Here is a 17602-nt window from a genome sequence, read left to right as displayed (position 1 = left end):
TGTCCTACAGGACCAGCACAGCTCCTGTCTTTGGAATTGACATACTCTCTGCTCTTGAGAAAAGCACAGTCTTGCCTGAAAACCCTTTGACTCTTCCTTCCATAAGCAAGGAGAAATCCCTTGCAGATCATTATACAGCCTCTACCCAATGGTTCAAATGAAAGGCAAATCTTCTGTAAATCTCTTTAAAAATTCCATCCAGGAACTGAACCGATGGGAGACTCAAAGAACTCAGAGCCACACAGGGTCAAGCTGGACCCAGCTTAGCCAGCACAGAGCATGGGACTACCATCGAAGGGGCATCTACTCTTGCACCCAGTGTTGGACTGTGAGTTTTCCTGATGCCCCAGTCCTCTAGCAGGGAAGTAGTGCTGGTCTCCATTGCACAGATGAGAAAACGTCAGCCCAAAGAGGCAGAAGCACAGAGTGACCCAGGGCAGAGCAGGACTTGAACCCAGATCTGTCTGCCTCCAGAGACTGTCCAACCCTCACCTCACCACCCTTGCCACCACACTGAGAAGCAGTAACCAGGCAGGAGCAGAACTCAGCTCCAGAAGAGCTAGTTCTTTTTTGCTGCAAAAAGAAGCTAAAAGCCCCCCTCCCTGGCATCTGCAGAATACAGTTGCAGGGACGCTAAGGAACAAAGTCACTCACATTCTGCCCTGATATCCTCAGAATATACCGCGGTGCTCTGGGAACACGTCTCCTTAGCCTCATAAATAATTGAGAACCAGTGCGACCCGTGGCATTTCCACTGAAATCATCCCTCACCCACACTCTGTGCTTCCGGCAGAGCCAAAGAAATTCTTTCTGATTTTTTAAAAATGCAACTTTTTGTTGAAAGTAGTTTTTGAATTCAGCCTCCACTGAGCACCTACTCAGTGCCATGCCCTGTCTTAAGCAGTGGAGACAAAGAGATGACCTGGACACAGCCCTGCCCTCAGGGAGCTCAGACCCTGCAGAGAGGAGAGAGAGAGACTCAACAGACTATTAGAACTGCCACCATGTAAATTATTTACCAGAATGAGGAAAAGAGGTCAGTGTGGGGGGTGGCGGGGGGGGGGGAGGGCAGGCAGGTAAGTGCAGACTGGACTGGCGGGGCTGTGCCTTGCAGGGGGATAGGAGGAGTCAAGGCTGGGCCCAGGGGAGTGCCACACTGGAGAGAAAGGTGTTCTTGGAAGGGGAGCCTGTCTAAAGGCAGAAGGCTCTGCTATGATTCCTCCATAACCCTCAGGTCTTTGGTCAAGCTATTAAACTCATAAAATCACAAGTGTAATGGGTTTTTCATGGAGATGGGGTATGTACCAATGTGTGCACACCAGTAGCTGATCTGAGGGGACATGCACAGGTGCAGCAGTGGAAGGCCATGTGGGAAGAAAGCCAGGGGCATGCAGAAATCAGGGAAGGTGTGAACAGGCACAGGCTCTGAAACTGGCCAATTAATTAGTACACTCCAGCCCCCCATGTCAATTGGCTTAATAATGGACACATGATCCTATCAGCCAATGAGAGTCAGCCCTGGGACTTTTGCTGGAATGTCTAGAAAAGAGACTTTTCTCTTCCCCTGGAGCTGCTACTGATCACTGCGAGGAGAGTGCCTGCCTGAGGGAAGCCAACACAGAGGAAAACATACTCTTAAAGGCGTTATTTAAGCACCTCTGCATGACTGAAGCTCCCTCCACCACGAGATATTCAATTACACAAGCCAATAATTTTTCCTTTCCTTTTAAAAGGTATTTGAGATGGTTTATCACACTGGTGACCTCCAGGGTCGTGACAACGGGTGCAAAGACCTATAGGTGGAAGATGGCCAGTATGTCCAGATGTTCACACTCAGTAGCTTGTGGAAGAAAATGCAGTTGTGTAGGCGGGTGGTGGCCAGGTCACAGAGGGCCATGATGTAAAGCCAAGCGTGGGCAGTGGGAACCAGGAAAGGACTTTAAGCAGGGGAGTGGTGTAATCAGATATGTATTTGTGGACTCACTCTGTTTATTCAAACGTGTTTAAAACCTAGAAAGAATTCCCCAAGTAGAATGCGAGCCAGTCATTTTTCTTCTCCAGTTTTTTTCAGCACAAGCGTGCTATCCGAGGTACTGAGATCCCCAAGAGGACCCTTCCAAGAAAGGGAGCTTGCTAAGTCTTGTGGGAGGAGATTGGCATGCTGGCTCATACATTCAAAATGCCAGCTAGTTCTAGTCCCTTGTTTCTACACAAATTGAATCAGGTCTGTGCTGTTTGTCTCCCTGCTCCCATAGACAGGGAAGAAAGTCTATTTGTGTATGGCTGCTCCCTGAAATCAACCTCAGGACACACACAGATCTTTTGTCCTTGCCTCTGCCTGGGCTGATGGAGCAGGGGACTAATGAAACTTACAGACATAAGGACTGGGTAATGAGTTCTTTGATACTGAAGTGTGCAAACAACCAGAATGATTAACGTACTCATCTAGGGTTGGTGGTAGATTATTGGCCCCAATTCTTCAATTCTTCTTGCATCCAAGTTCTTTTTCATGTGATTAGCCCTTCTCATTAAAAGAACAAGGTGTATTTCCCCTTTCTTTGATTTTGGGCTTGACCATATGACTTGCTTTGGCCAAAACATGTGGACAGAAGTGACAATGAGCCTGTCCCAAGCTTAGACATTAACAGACCCAGGCATTTCCACTAAGCTTCTTGCAGTTCTGCCATCACCACAAGGAGAGTTTGCATCAGTGAGGCCACTGCTGGGGGATAGTTCTCCATGTCCCACATGTGAGCAGAGCCACGACTGGCTACATAATTCTGCAGGTCCCCCTGTAAAATGAAAATGCAGGGTCTCTTCTTCAAAAAGCGCAAATAATTTCAAGATCAGTAATTTCTATGTGCATGGCCCTGTGCAGTTTTACAGGTCATACACCCAGCAAGCCAGCCATGACGGAAGCAGTGACAGCTTTTGCTTTAGACCAGGGGTGAACAAACTACGGTCTTCAGGTCAAATCCTGTCCATCACCTGTTTTGATTTGGCCCTAGAGCTAAGGATGTTTTTACATCTTTCAATGGTTGAAAAAAATCAAAAGAAGAATACTATTATGTGGCATGTGAAAGTTATGTAAAATTCAAATGTCTGTGTTCATAAATAAAACTTTATTGAAACACACTCCTGAATATTTATTTATGTCGTGTCTGTGCTGCTTTCACACCATTACAGCAGTGCTGAGTCACTGCAAGAGAGACTGTGTGGTCCACAAAGTCTAACATGTTTACTTTCTGACTTGTTAACAGAAAAATTTTGCCAACCCTGTTCCCAGCTAGACAGAAGAGTCACTTAATCAATTCCTGCCTGGATTGGCTGAGCACCAGCTAAACCACAGATGAATGAGTGCTATTGTTGTATGCCCCCTGAGATCTTGCTGTCGAGTGTAATGTGGCAGTCACTAACCCACCAGGCTGCGATCTAAGTTGAGGTTTCTCAAAGAATGGTATGTGGGATGATTTCCCAAGTATGTGGAGGAGACTCGCATGGCATTGAATTGCATCATAGGAAAGCACTGCTGTTTTCCATTCTCTTTAAGTCATTTCATCAAGGAGGAAGCCTCAACTTGGTGCTGGTTAAGTCTTTAATGCTCTCCTCACTCCTGGTCATTCTTCATGACAGAAACAGAGCAGACCTTGAGCTCAGTGTCTCTACCAGGTAAGGCATCTCTCTAGAATAGATATGAGTGTTATTTTCAACTGTGTTTCTTTTTTCTAATTTACTTTCTATTTCTAGCAAGCGGTACTAGTTTTCTATTTATGTCAGTGTGTTAATTGCCTTTTTAAATGCAATTGTTGTAAAAATTGTGAGTTTACGTGAAGAAAAATTATAAAGGTGGTATTATTTAAATAAAAATATTGAGTAAATCATTGTGCAGATATAAGTAAACATGAGAAAAACATCACAGAGGTGGTGGACAAATGGCTGAAGTTTGGGAAGCACGGATAGAGTTGATTTCTGAGGACCCCCCCCCCAGTTCTCTGGTTGCGGAGCAGTGTACTAAGCATGTTAAATCTGGGACGACCCTCCCTGATTCAGGCTCTATCTCTGCTGCTCATTGGCTGTTTAACTTCAAACAAGTTACTTGACCTCTCTGAGCCTCTATCCCATTTTTGCAAGATGGAGATGATAGTACCTGTATCCAAACTATAGTGAACACTGTTTGATGCCTACTAGCATGCTTCCTCCTTTGGCCCCTGTGTACAGAACCCCAGTTTTGTTAAGGTATCTACTACTCCCCCAAGTAACCACAAGCTTCAAGAAAGCTGATCCCAGCTCCAGACAGGGTTTAATTGCCCCTTCCCCTTGCCAATGATTTCTCCAGAGGGTTGGACTAACTGATAAAAATAATAATCTAGAAGTCATCATTGCTTAGATGAGCCATGAGAGGCCTTTGAGAACATTTTGTAGCTCCTAAGAGAAAGTCACTGGAAATGATGTTCTCTCGTCTTCGCTTGGCTATTATTGGGTCTCGATGTGATCTCTGGAACCACTGTAGCCAGTTGCCTCTGATAAAGCCAGCACCTATACAAGAGAAGAGATGGGTGGACAGACCCTAGGCTTGATGATGTTGTTGACTTGCTGAATCAACCAACCCTGAAGCTAACCCTACCTCTGCAAGTAAAATACGTGGCCTTATAAATGTCCTTGTTTAATAAGTCAGTTGGAGATGGGGTTTCTCTCCCAACCAAAAGATTCCTAACTGGTACCAACATTGGTATTTTATGTTCCAGGTTCAAATTGCTACATCAATACATCTACCAAATGGTCCACTTGGTCTGTGATTATTCAGACAGTCCTTTACACATAAGCATCTGTAACAGAGACTTCCATTTGTCAGCCGGTGTCCCTCCTCTCTTCTTCCTTACAAGCAAAGATTTTATTCAGGGTGGCAACGTGACCAGTTAAAAGACTACATTTCCTACCCTCCCCATGCAGGTAGGTGGGACCACATGACTAAGTTCTGGCCGAAGATGTGAAAATGAAAGTGAATTTTGAGCATTCCAGGAAGGCTGTCCCAAGGGAGCTGATTCAGCCAAAGTACACTCTTTCCTGCCCTTTCTCTCTTCCTCTTCCTGCTGCCTCCAGGGGAACTGCGATGGTTGGAGCTCCAGGAGTCTTCTTGGATCACCTGATGTCCTTGAGGATGGAAGTTTTGTACCACAGAGCACACAGATAGAAGGAAGCTGGGTGCTTGGTGAATTTCTGCAGCTTCCATACCAACCCTGCGCTCTAACTTTACTTGCAGTAAAGTAAACCCTTGTGTGTTTAAGCCCCTGTTACTTTTGGGATTCCTGTTACATGTGGCAACACCTAATCCTGATACATATCTAATTGGAAATTCCTTGTTCTTTATCAAGAGGCTGACATCTGCAGATATATAAAAGCACTGTTGGAATAATTTTCAGATACACAGAAGACCTAAGATTTAATATGATCTTTATTGACACTCAGATTCTCCAAAGAAACTTCGAGCAGTTGGGAGAGTGAAAATGGATCATTTATGTCATACACTTCACTCAGAATCTAGTGCAGACAAAGCACCCAAACAGTGATGACTCCTAGATGATTATTGTTGTCAGCTAGTCCAAACCTCTGATTTGACATGTGAGGAAATGGAGAGCCAGAGAGAGGAAGCACCTTGTCCAAATAATGTAGCCCCTCAGCAGTGCAGGCAAGACGAGAATTCATATGTCTTCACTCTTGCTTCAGAGGTCTTTCCCCTCTCCTGGGCCTTTCTGCAAGGTAATGAGCTCCACCACGAAGGGAGTGTGCAAGGGGCCTTGGATGCCCACATCCTTCCAGGGATCCTTCTTGCTGTTTTCTTAGTCCATTAAAATCGCTATAACAAAATACCACAGACTGAGTGGCTTATAAACAGCAGAAATTTATTTCTCACAGTTCTTGAGGCTGAAAGTCTGAGATCAGGGTGCTGGCATGGTCAAGGGAGGACCCTCTTCCAGGTCACAGACTTCTCATTGTGTCTTCAAATGGCAGACAGGGCTAGGGAGCGCTCTGGGGCTTCTTTTATAAGGGCATTGATCCCAATCACGTGGACTCCACCCTCATGATCTAATCATTTCCCCCTCCCAATTCTATCGCCTTGGGGATCAGGAATTAAACATACAAATTTGGGGTGGGGGAAACAAACACTCAAACCATCGCATCTCTCTCCCAGGCAGCCAGCTCAGTTGAAGAATCTTTTCGTTTTCTTCCAAGTTCAGGATTCCATAACTTGTTCAGGACCAGAATGAAAAGGAAGGATTGAAAGTCCTTTCCTCTCCCATCTATGTGCTCCCCTGTCTCTGTTTCCATTATGCCTGTGAGTGAGTATAATAATGTGTGATGGAAATGAGAACAAAAGCGGGAAAAGTAAATAGTCTAAGCCTTGAATTTTACCAAAGCCTGGAACACAAGTAGGATGGGTTATGACATACTTCCTCCTTTCTTTGAGGTCTTAGCTTGCTTTCCTTTTAATTGCCCTGTCTCCTGTAGGGAAGATGGGAGCGATATGACATCAGGGTGGCTAACACAGCCATGCAAGAGGGTCTAGAGGTGTCCAGCCTCACTTGAAGACCTACAGGGAAAACTGGAAGGCTCCAGAGACTGTTTGGATGCAGCCTCCCTCCTGGAGGACTGTTACTGGTACAACTTTATCAACATTTCCTTAGTGCTGTTATGAAGGCAGCCAGCTTGCCCCAAGCTGATGAATTTTAAAAGAAGCATAAAATAATTTTTTTTTAAATACTTTGAAGCTGAAAGAGTAATGAATGTTTAAAAGCTTGGCTCATTTGAAGTTTTTCTCTGGAGCAGATTAACCCATTCACTGATTAGGGGTCCAAAAAAATGATTATTAGCAGATTCCGAAAACCATGTTAGACATGAAAATATCTCTAACCATTTAATTCTTAGGAAAACCCTATGAGGCAGGAATTGTTGTCACACACCCGCCAACCCAGTCGTAACTAAGGGAGCTGGACTCAAACCTGGGCCCGTGAGATGGCAGCACACACTCTGGCCTCCATCCTGGGCCCTGCCGTGTTTGGTTCTCCACCACGGGGCCACCCTGGGATTCAGCCCGTTTAGCGTGCCCAAGGACAATCTCCCATAATTGCCTGCCAGCTCTCAAACCTTCCAGCCTGGCCAACAAGGTCAGAAAGCTTTTCGGGGGGTGGGGAAGGGAAGAGAAGGGGATGCCGTGGGGCATCTGCTTGGGCATCTCCTCCGTTCTGGTTCTTGTTCAGAGGAACAAGCTGCTGAGCCCCAAGAGAGTGGAGGGAAAGCTGGTCTTGGTGGCCCCAAGGGCAGAACTAGAGACAGCAGACAGGAAGCCCACACAAAGGCAGATTTGAACTCCATAGAAGTTCAGCTTCTAGCAGAACTGTCCAACTAGACGGGAATGAGTTGCCTGTCACTAGAGGTAGGCAAGCAGAGGTCATGCTGCCACCTTCCAGGAGTGCAGTATGAAGAATCCCGGCCTTGGATGATCTCGGCACTCAGTGGCATCAAAATAACCCTTGTTCCAGGTGAATGTATCACAATCAGCATTGTGTTAGCGTGTACTGAGCACCTGCTCTGCCAGGCTCTGCTCCAGGTACCCAACCGATCCCAGCAACTCTGTAGGTAGGAATCATTGGCCCCGTTTTACAGAAGCTCAGAGAAGGTAAATGCTTGTCCGAGGTTACACAGCTTGACCCACATCCTGCTGTCTCCCACACCTGTGCTTTTGCCACTCTTCATCCTGCTTGAAGTCAGTCCCATTGGTGGAAAGCAACCTTTCCACAGGGAAGAGAGATTTTGTCTTCATAATATCGAAAATCACTACTATTTATTGAAAATTTGCTACATGCCAGGCACTCTTCCATGCATTTTGCAGATATTATCTAATTTAATCCATCTATTAAATCATCTTTCTCCATTGACATATGAAGGAACTGACTTCCAAAGTTGAAGTCACTTACCCAAGGCCACACCTAGCTGGTCAGTGGCAGAGTGAGCCTGACTGGGAGCTTGAGCTCTGCTTCATTTTGATACCTACCTTTCAGACAGGGGGCAACCCCAGCCACGAGGCATGTGGAACAAGAGGAGGACAATGAGAAAGACGAGGGGATGGGGACGGTCTGGGGCAGCCATGTGAAAGAACAGGGCTCATAGGGCCGATGGGAGGCTGGGGAGGACCTTTCCACACAAAGCCTGGCTGCAGAATGAGAGAGGCTCCCCAGGCTCTGCTGATTTGTATGGCTAGCTGTGCAGCCTTAGTCAAGTCACGGTCTCTCTCTGAGCTTGGAATAGCCCACAGTTTAAAGCAGAGCTCCAAGCCCAGCAGGGATGAGAGGACAATTTGGGAAACTGAGGCAATTAGGCAGAGTTACGAGAAGCTGGGAATCCATAAACTCAGACCCTCTCAGGCCCACTCGCCAGTGTGCCAGCTGGGAGTGCGAACTTACCCTCCCTGCCCTGGGGGCACTTGGGAATGGAGCTCCCACCACTTGCAAAGCACTGGGTCCCAACCATTCAGAGAAGGAGCCGGGGTGGCCAGATCCCAGATAGTCACACGCTTTGCCCTCTTCCAACCAGGACCTGCAAGGGGCGCCGTTTTCCAACCAGCTTCTAGGGAGTTGATCCTCCGGGACTCTCACCCATTTGTTTATTCATTCAACAAACGTTTATTGGGCACCAGCAATGTACCCATCCCAGAGTTAGGCACATTCAGATCCATACACTTGCTACTCTGAGATGAGCCTAATTGTCCCACATGGGCCAGGAGAGAGGAAGCAATTCAGCCATGATCATATGGCTAGGAAGGAGCAAGGTCCGCACCTGAGCCCATGACCTTGCTGCCACATGGGCCAGCCCTGACTCCCTGTGTCTGAGATATACCCACAAGCCGGGGCCTGCTGCTGGAGCCACGTGCATGTGTGTCTGAAGGTCCTGGATTTCCCACCGTCCTGGCACCTGTCACAGTTTAGCAGGTTACCATGGTATCGCTCCCCAGCACCCCGGGCAGCGGGGACCACCATCTGTTTACACGGCTGTCAGAGGAATTGATGTCATACGAAATTGTCAGCTCAGCAGGACGGGAGGAGGAAGAGTGGGCGGCTCTGAAAGCTTCCAAGCCATCAAAACTCATCTCAATCAAAGCCATGAGCAAATTGCTCCTTCCCTGGGGGGAACAGAGGAAAAAGGGGTAGGCTGAAGAAAACAATATTTCCCCAGAGGAAGAGGCAGGTAGCAATAGTAATGGTTAGTATTATTCTTTCCATTTTTACACTCATTTACAAATCACAAGTTCATTTTGGCCTCTCACAGCCCTGGGAAGTGAGTATCACCATTAGCTCCATTTTACAGGTGTTTTAAAATGTACCACTGAGGCTCAAAGATGTGAAGAGCGTGCTCAAGGTCATAGCAAATCAGATGGCAAGGCCAATAGGAAACAACTCCCTGATTCTCGGACTAAGAGGCTGAGACTTGCTTTTGGCCAAGATGAGAGGCAGGCCTGCCCCAGGTGGCACTGTCCAGGGATGCCCAGGGGGGATTTGCCTGCTGACCACACCTGCAGAAAGTGGGAGGGAAATGACAGGAAGAGCATGGTCTGAGAGCTGGGAGTCCCGGCCTCTAATTACAGCTCTGACACAACTGATGTTGCAGTAAAGGACAGAGCAGCTGGTGGTTGCCCACGGCTCAACTAAGAGACATTTAATATCCCTAGAAATATAACTGGAGAGTGGAAATCCATTACTTGCTGCTTGGCATCCATCCTTCTTCCTCAGTCAACTACTGATTCTCCTCTGGGAACCAAAACTCCTCTAGTCTCACTCCACTGGGGTTTGGGAGAGGCTGACCCACTGCCAGATGATCTGGATCTAATCCAACAAGGATATCTCAACTCCAGGCCATGGTGATTGACTCAGGCATGGGCACATAACCCAGAATGAGCCAACGAGAGTCAGGAAAGAGAATCTCCCTTCTGCTGGGCTGATGAAAGGACATGACGTAAGCCAGAAGTAGGCCACTATGCTGCACCAGAGGGCAGATACTGCCTGAGAAGGGAGCCAACATCAGGGAAAACAAGCCAGAAAGGAGAGGATGACAGATTTCCCCTGGATCCAACCAATCCTGAAGGAGACTCTATTGGACTTATATCGACCAATACATTTCCCTTTTGCTGAGACAACTGAGTTGGGTTTTCTGTCATTTGTGTCACCCCTACTCATCTCAGTGAGAAAACCCTGTGGGATTGGAAGGAATCGTTGAAGAAGCTGGGGCAGGAGTGAGACCCCAGGGCAAACTGAATAACAGACGGTTGCTAAACTGCCTTCAAAGGAGAGTGGGCAGGGTAACTGCAAGATTTTGGTTCTGCTGGGTGGGTTATGCAAGTTGGGACCAGAATGGAATTGCTAGAGCGAAGGACAGGCTGAGGCAACCACCAGGGTCCCCTGTCTTCATCCTTCTCTGCGCAGCTCCCAGCCTCACCTCTAAATAAATGTTGACCAAGTATTTAGAAAATACTAATTTGAAGGAACCGAAAGTATTAGCCTGCTTAAGTGACCCCTTGTCTCTAGCTAGCCCAAGTACTCTAAAATCTGATAACTTTGGAAAAATCCTATTTCCTCTCTGGGCCTCAGTTTTCTCATCTGTAAAGTGGGGACTCTCATTTGCATTTTGCTGATGAGGAAAGGGAAACCGTGAGGGGACAGGACTTGACTGACCTGCACAGTGGAAGGATCAGGAAGATCTTAGAATCTCTCATCCCTCACTGGGGATCATGGTCTTCCATTTTCATATAAGCACAAGTTTTCAGCTGGAAAGTTTTTCTTCCTTAAAACAATTTGGCCTTGTTGCTTGCTTATTTTATACACCTAAAACTAATATAATATCGTAAATCAATTATACTTTAGTATAAAAATTATAAATATATAGAATTACCTCTTAAAGACATGAAATAAAATATTTATAGGTGAAATGATACAATGTCTGGGATTTGCTTCAAGATCATGTGGAAGAGAGAGCATGGGTAGAGGTATAATCTATACCTCTTGTTTAATCTAAACAAGAATGGCCAGGAGCTGTTGAAACTGGTGTGATGGATACATAAGTGTTCATTACACTATTTCTTTACTCCTGTATAAGTTTGAAATGTCCATGATAAAATGTTAAAAAAAAAAATATGCCTCCTAGTCTGCTATCACTGTGGGCTGTTCTGACATGTTTCAACATGCTTCACCCAGGACCCAGCCCAAGGGAGGTGAAAAGAAGTGTTCCAGGATAATTGACGGAGACAATCATTTGAGCTTTTCACTTACTGTGGTTTTTCTCTTCCTGCGTCTCAAACAAGTTGGTGATTTTGTGCTCCTTGACACACAGGGAGGCCGAGGCGGGGCAGGAAGGCAAGGCTGCTTAGGTCTTCAGTGAAGAGAAGGGAGAATTTTATTGAAGTTGCCAAGAGAGGAGTGGGAGACGCTTCCCCAGCCTGGACAGGGTCCCACCTTGACAAAGTTCCTTGAGTCCCAAGGGCAGCATAGAAACCACAGAACCACCAGTTCTACTGGAGCCGGGACTGGGAACACCTCCATGGTGACTGATGGGCACTGCTGATGCCCAGTGACAGAGGATACCCCTTGGAAGCTTTGGCAAGGTCTAAGAATGTATGGCCTTTGCCTTAAACCAGGGGCAGGCTGCTTGCCTAATGGCTGACACGGACCATCTGGTCTGTCAAATGGGTTGGGGGTTTGGATTCTAATTTAAGCCAATTTAAAGAAAATGAGGAATACAGAATGGTGGGTACATGATAGGGACAGCAAAATAAGGCAAGAGACTCTGGAGACCAGACAGCAGGATTCTGATCTGGTTCTGCTGCTTACAGGCTATGAGACCCTGGACAAGTCACTTCCCCATCCGAGACTCAGATTTTCCACCTGTAAGATGGGGACGACAGAACAAACATGATGGGCTTGCTGGGAGGAGGCAGATGAGGCGATGCCTTGCAGGATGCGAGACACTCGCCACTGCCTTCTCTCTCCCCCATCCCACCCGCCCCTCCACCACCCTGCATTTAGGAAGAAGCCATTTAAATGGAACTGTAATTCATAGGCAGTCACCAGAGGCTAATTCAGAATTTCTTTTTGCTCCTTGATTAAATAACAGTTTAAAGTCTGGTATCTCATTTTCTTGGTTGGCTACACAGAGTCCTCTGGAGTTTTCTGCACACAGGGAGGAGGCCCCAGTTAAATCCACACACAAAAATAGGTCATCTATAGAGCCGACAGCCCAGTGAAGAATCATCTTGCCCTCCAGCAACTACACAGCAAGGAGGATGAAAGTCATACCGACAACTCTTGATTTCCTCCAAACTCGCTCCTCTCCTGGACTACTCCATCTCAGGGAATGGAACCCTATCCCCCCACCCCCAATCACCCTTGGTTATCTCCATTCCTCACATCTCCCCATCCACCTATCACCAAGGCTTCTGGCTTCGTCCCGCCCCCCCGACATCCACTCACTTCGCTCCATTTCCACATCACCTCCCAATTCAAGCCGCCACCTTCTATTGTCTAGAGCTTCCTCATTGGTCTCCCTGCTGCCCTTGCCCCCCACCCCCCAACCTTCCTCCCTCCACATGACAGCCTGAATTTTTTTCCAAATATAAACCAGAATGTTTAAAATATTAATCAAAGTCCTTCAAAGGCTTTGTACTAGGCTTTAAATAGAAATCCACTACTTATCCTTATCCACTCGTACCAGCGTCTCCTATCCCCTGTTCTGTCCTCTCACCTTATCTCATTGATCACGGGCCCATCTTTGTTCATGCAGCTCCAGCCCCTCCGGCTTTGTCCTGTCTTCTGAACACAGATGCTAAGCGTTTTCCTACTTCCAAGGCCTTTGTATCTTCTTACAGCTGCCTCCTTCTCATTCCTCAGGTGTCAGCTCAAATGTCCCCTCTTCAGAAAATCTTCCCCTGACTGCCCCATGTAAAGTCGTCCTCTGACCCCCATAACTCTGTGCTATTTAAATGAGCCAAAGATGGCTACTGTACACTGGCCCCTTCGCTATTTCTTCGAGACCCCTGTCAGCTTGAAAGCCCATCAAACTCAAATTTTTATACATCTACTTATTTTTAAATACCAACAAGCAGATTTTTAGCCGTTTAGAGCCTTCCTGCTGTGCATAATCCACAAAACTACACCAAACACCTGCTGGCCATTGATAAGACAGAGCTTGTGTTTATTAAGACATAGCTGCTGGGACTTCCCTGGCGGTCCAGTGGTTAAAACTCCGCGCTTCCATAGAATGGGGCGCGGGTTCCAACCCTGGTTGGGGAACTGAGATCCCGCATGTCAGCACGGTGCGGCCAAAAACAAAACACAAACAAAAAAACCCTAAGTTACTATAGCTCTTCAGAGGCCTCTGACCCAGGGGTTCCCCACCGTGATGCTGAGTGACACCACCTAGACATAAAACCTCATCTCTGGCCCACCCCCCAGGAGTCCCCTTCTGGATGTGGCCTCCTTGCCGTAAGTCTCTGGATAGACTCCTGCTATGAGAGACTCCCCCCAGTATGCAGCCCTGTCTAAGCACCATGTTACTACCTCTCATGGTCACATCTTTCTCCTTGAGAGGCCCACATTTCTTGAACCTCCTATACTCTTATCCACTACCCTGTTTTATTTTCTTTGTAATACTTATCACTCTCTGAAATTACCTGGCTACTCTGCTTGCTTGCTTTTTGTCTCTCTCCCTTCTTAGAATGTAAAATCCATGTAATCAGTCAATAAGTCTATGAAAATGATATTTACCCTCCCTAGTAATCAAAGAAATTGCAGACTAAAGTAGTGAGATGTTATTTTTTCACCCAAGTTGGTAAAATTTCTAAAGTTTGACAGTGGTGAATATTGCAAGAGTATGGGAGGAAAGGGGTACCCACATACCCTGCTAGTGGGAACGTGAATGAACCCAGCATCTTAGATGATAATTCTAAACTTAAAGCACACATAGCCCCTGACCAAGCAATTTCACTCCTTAGTAGCTACTCACACACACACACACACACACACACACACACACACACACACACACAAAATCCTTATGTCTGCATAAAGAGGGATGTTAAGAAATAAATCAACAAAAGAGGACTCCTGCTTCCAGGAAGATGGAGTAGATGTACTTTCCCTATTCCTCCTGCTAAGTACAATTACAAACCCTGGATGGAATATATAAAACAAATATTAAAAGACTCCAAAAGATGAGAGAAGGCAAATGGCCGGGGATCTCAGAATCCAAGGAACAACACAATGATGAGTTCCCTGGGGTTTTTTGCTTTGTTTTGTTTTGGTTTTGGGTTTTGTTGTTGCTGTTGTTTGCCTCATTCATCCCAGAATTAGAGCCGAAGAAGCCAGCAACCAAGAAATGCCAACAGGCATAGACAAAAACTCTCAACAAAAGCCTGCTTTCACTAGCCAGTGGACTGGGAAAGGGACAACTAAGAAAGACACAAAACTTTTAGACAATAATCACTCTATTCCAGAAAAACCATCGTCCCACCCTCAGCCGTACCAGCAAAGACCAGTCAGGGAGCCTAGAACTACTTCCTCATCAGGCTGTAAGAATGTGCCCCAATCCCCCACCCCATCAACCCCAGTTGATGTTTAAAAAAACCAAGCAGAGAGCAGAAATGAGCCCACCCTCCACCCATGGTGTCATGGAGGCCACGCTGGGAGCAGTAATAAGGCACCCCTACCCCTCCGAACCAGGGAGGTGTCAGTGGAGGCCACATGGGGAGCTGGAACTCCTACACCCAGCCAGCAGTAATGAGGAGTTCCCACCACCTTGGGTATCAAAGGGGGCCAGATGGGAAATCTGGACTTCCATCCCCATCTGGCAACAACAGAATAGCACCCACCTTCCCTTGCCAGAGAAGTTTCAAAAAAAGCCAGCTAAAATAGAAGGCTTAAATAAGATGCAGAGTCTCATAACATAATACCCAAAATGTCTAGGTTTCAATCAAATCATTTTTCATACCAAGAACTAGGAAGATCTCAAACTGAACAAGAAAAGGTGTCAACAGATGCTAACACTGACGTGACAAAGACGTTAGAGATGTATGACAAGGATCTTAAAACAGCCATCCTAAATATGCTTCAACAAGGAATCATGAATATGCTTGAAGCAAATTAAAAAATAGAAAGTTGAGAAGAAAAATAGAGAGGCTCAGCAAAGGGTAAACAAGCATGAAAAAAGAATCAAATGGAAATTTCAGAACTGAAAAATACAATAAGAGTATAGGGCAATAGAAATTACCCAATCTGAACAATGGAGAGAAAATAGATTGAAAATATAATTTAAGGAAACTTGGGGACATATGGGACTATAACAAGTATCTAACATTCACATCACTGGGGTCCCAGAAAAAAGTTTTCTAAATTAATTGGGAGTGGTGATAGTAATATCAGATAAAGTGGCTTCAGAACAAAGAAAATTACCAGAAACAGAGAAGGACATTATATAGTGATAAAAAAAGTCAGTCCACCAAGAAGACAGCAATTTTAAATGTGTATGCACCAAAAAACACAGCTGCAAAATAGATGAAGCAAAACCTGATAGAACTGAAAGGAAAAAAAAAAAAACAAATCCAAATATATATTTGGAGACTTTAACACCCTCTCTCAATAATTGAGAAAGCTATTAGACATAACAATTAGACAGAAAATCAGCAAGAATATTAAAGAGCTTAACAAAAACAACAAACTGGATCTAATTGACATTTATAGAACACTCTACTCAACAACAGCAGAATACACATTCTTTTCAAGTGCCCACAGGATATACACAGATAAACCGTATTCTGGGCCATTAAAAACCAAAAAAAAAAAAAAAGCAAACAGACAAAACAAACAACTTCAACAGATTTAAAACAACTGAAATCACAAAGAGTATGCTCGTCAAACACAATGAAGTAAAACTAGAAATCAATAACAGAAAGATAACAGAAAGATCTCTAAATATTTGGAAACTACAAAACATGCTTCCAAATAATTCATGAGTCAGAGAGATAGTCTCAAGAGGTATCAAAAAGTACATTGAGCTAAGTGAAAATGGAAATAGGGTATATCAAAATTTGTGGCAAAACTAAGGCAGTGCTAAGACAGGAATTTATAGTACTAAATGCATACATTGGAAAAGAAGAAAAGTCTCAAATCAATAATCAAAGCTCCCACCTCAAGAACTTAGAAAAAGGAGAGCAAAATAAGTCCAAAGCAAGTAGATAGAAGGAAATAATAAAGAGAAGAGGAGAAATAACTATAATTGAAAACAGTAAAACAATGGAGAAAAATCAATGAAAGAAAAAGCTGGCTCCTTTAAAAGATCAATAAAATTGACAAACTTCTGGCACAACTAACAAAGGGAAGAAGAGAGAATGAGGAATGAAGCCAGGGATATCACCACAGACCCTGCAGACATCAAAAGGATAATAAGAGAATACCACAACAACTCTACACACATAAATTGACAACTCTGATAAAATGGATTAATTCCATGAAAAGCACACACTACCCCCAACTCACCAAATATTAAATAGATCATTTGAATAATCTTAAAACTATTAAGGATATTAAATTCTTAATTTAATTTTAGAATGTCCAAAAATGGAATCTCCAGGCCTGGATCACTGGAGAATTCTACCAAACGTTTAAAGAATTAACATCAGTTCTCCACAATCTCTTCTGGAAAATAGAAAAAGAGGAAAAAGTCCTGAACTCATTTTATGAATCTACTATTACACTTATACCAAAATCAGATAAAGATAGTACCAAAAAAATTTAAAAATACAGACACAAAAAGCTTAACAAAATATTAGAAATAGAATTTGCAGTATATGAAAAGAATTATTCACCATAACCAAATATTGGTCAATATTTGAAAAACAATTACTGAAACCTATTTTAACGGCCTAAAGAAGAAAAATCACAGGATATACCAATTGATGCAAAAAAGGTGTTTGACAAAATTCAACACCCATTCATGTTGAGAACTCCCAGAAAAATAGGAAAGGGGGAAACATCCTCAATTTGATAAAAGGATCTACACGTAATCAACAGCTAACACTATACTTAAAGGTGAAAGCCCAGTGTATGTTTTCCCCCTAAGATTAAAAACAAGACAAGGATGTCTGATTTTTTCCTTCTTATTCAGCACTGTGCTAGAAGTTTTAGTCAGTGCAATAAGGCAAGATAAGGAAATAAAAGACATACAGTCCAGGAAGTAATATATAATACTGTCAGTATTTGCAGATGACATGATTATGATTTTATATTTTAATAAATTCCAAGGAATCTAAAACATACAAACAAACAAGAAAACTCCAAAAAACAAACCTAAACCTTAGTAAGTATAAGTGAATTCAGCAAGATCACAGGATACAAGATAAACATACAAAAATCAGTTGTATTTTTATATACTAGAAATGCACACGTGGAAGCAAAAGTTAAAAACAGTGTCATTTAGAAACACTCAAAACAGAGAAGTATTTAAGTATAAATATAACAAAACATGTATGGGAAAACTATAAAATGTATGCTGAAAACTCTAAAATGTT

At 44.4% G+C, this 17602-nt stretch overlaps 1 long non-coding RNA gene across 1 annotated transcript; it reads left to right on the top strand.

The window, feature by feature from the left end:
* Positions 1-3593: 3593 nt before the first annotated feature.
* On the top strand, positions 3594-5432 carry LOC116751614. Its single transcript, XR_004349306.1, has 2 exons — positions 3594-3669; positions 4746-5432. It is a non-coding gene; the product is annotated as an uncharacterized LOC116751614 (long non-coding RNA).
* Positions 5433-17602: the final 12170 nt, after the last annotated feature.

The sequence above is a fragment of the Phocoena sinus genome, chromosome 3 (assembly GCF_008692025.1).
Source record: "Phocoena sinus isolate mPhoSin1 chromosome 3, mPhoSin1.pri, whole genome shotgun sequence".
Lineage (NCBI taxonomy): Eukaryota > Metazoa > Chordata > Mammalia > Artiodactyla > Phocoenidae > Phocoena > Phocoena sinus.
This window is presented reverse-complemented; position numbering and strand designations above follow the sequence as displayed.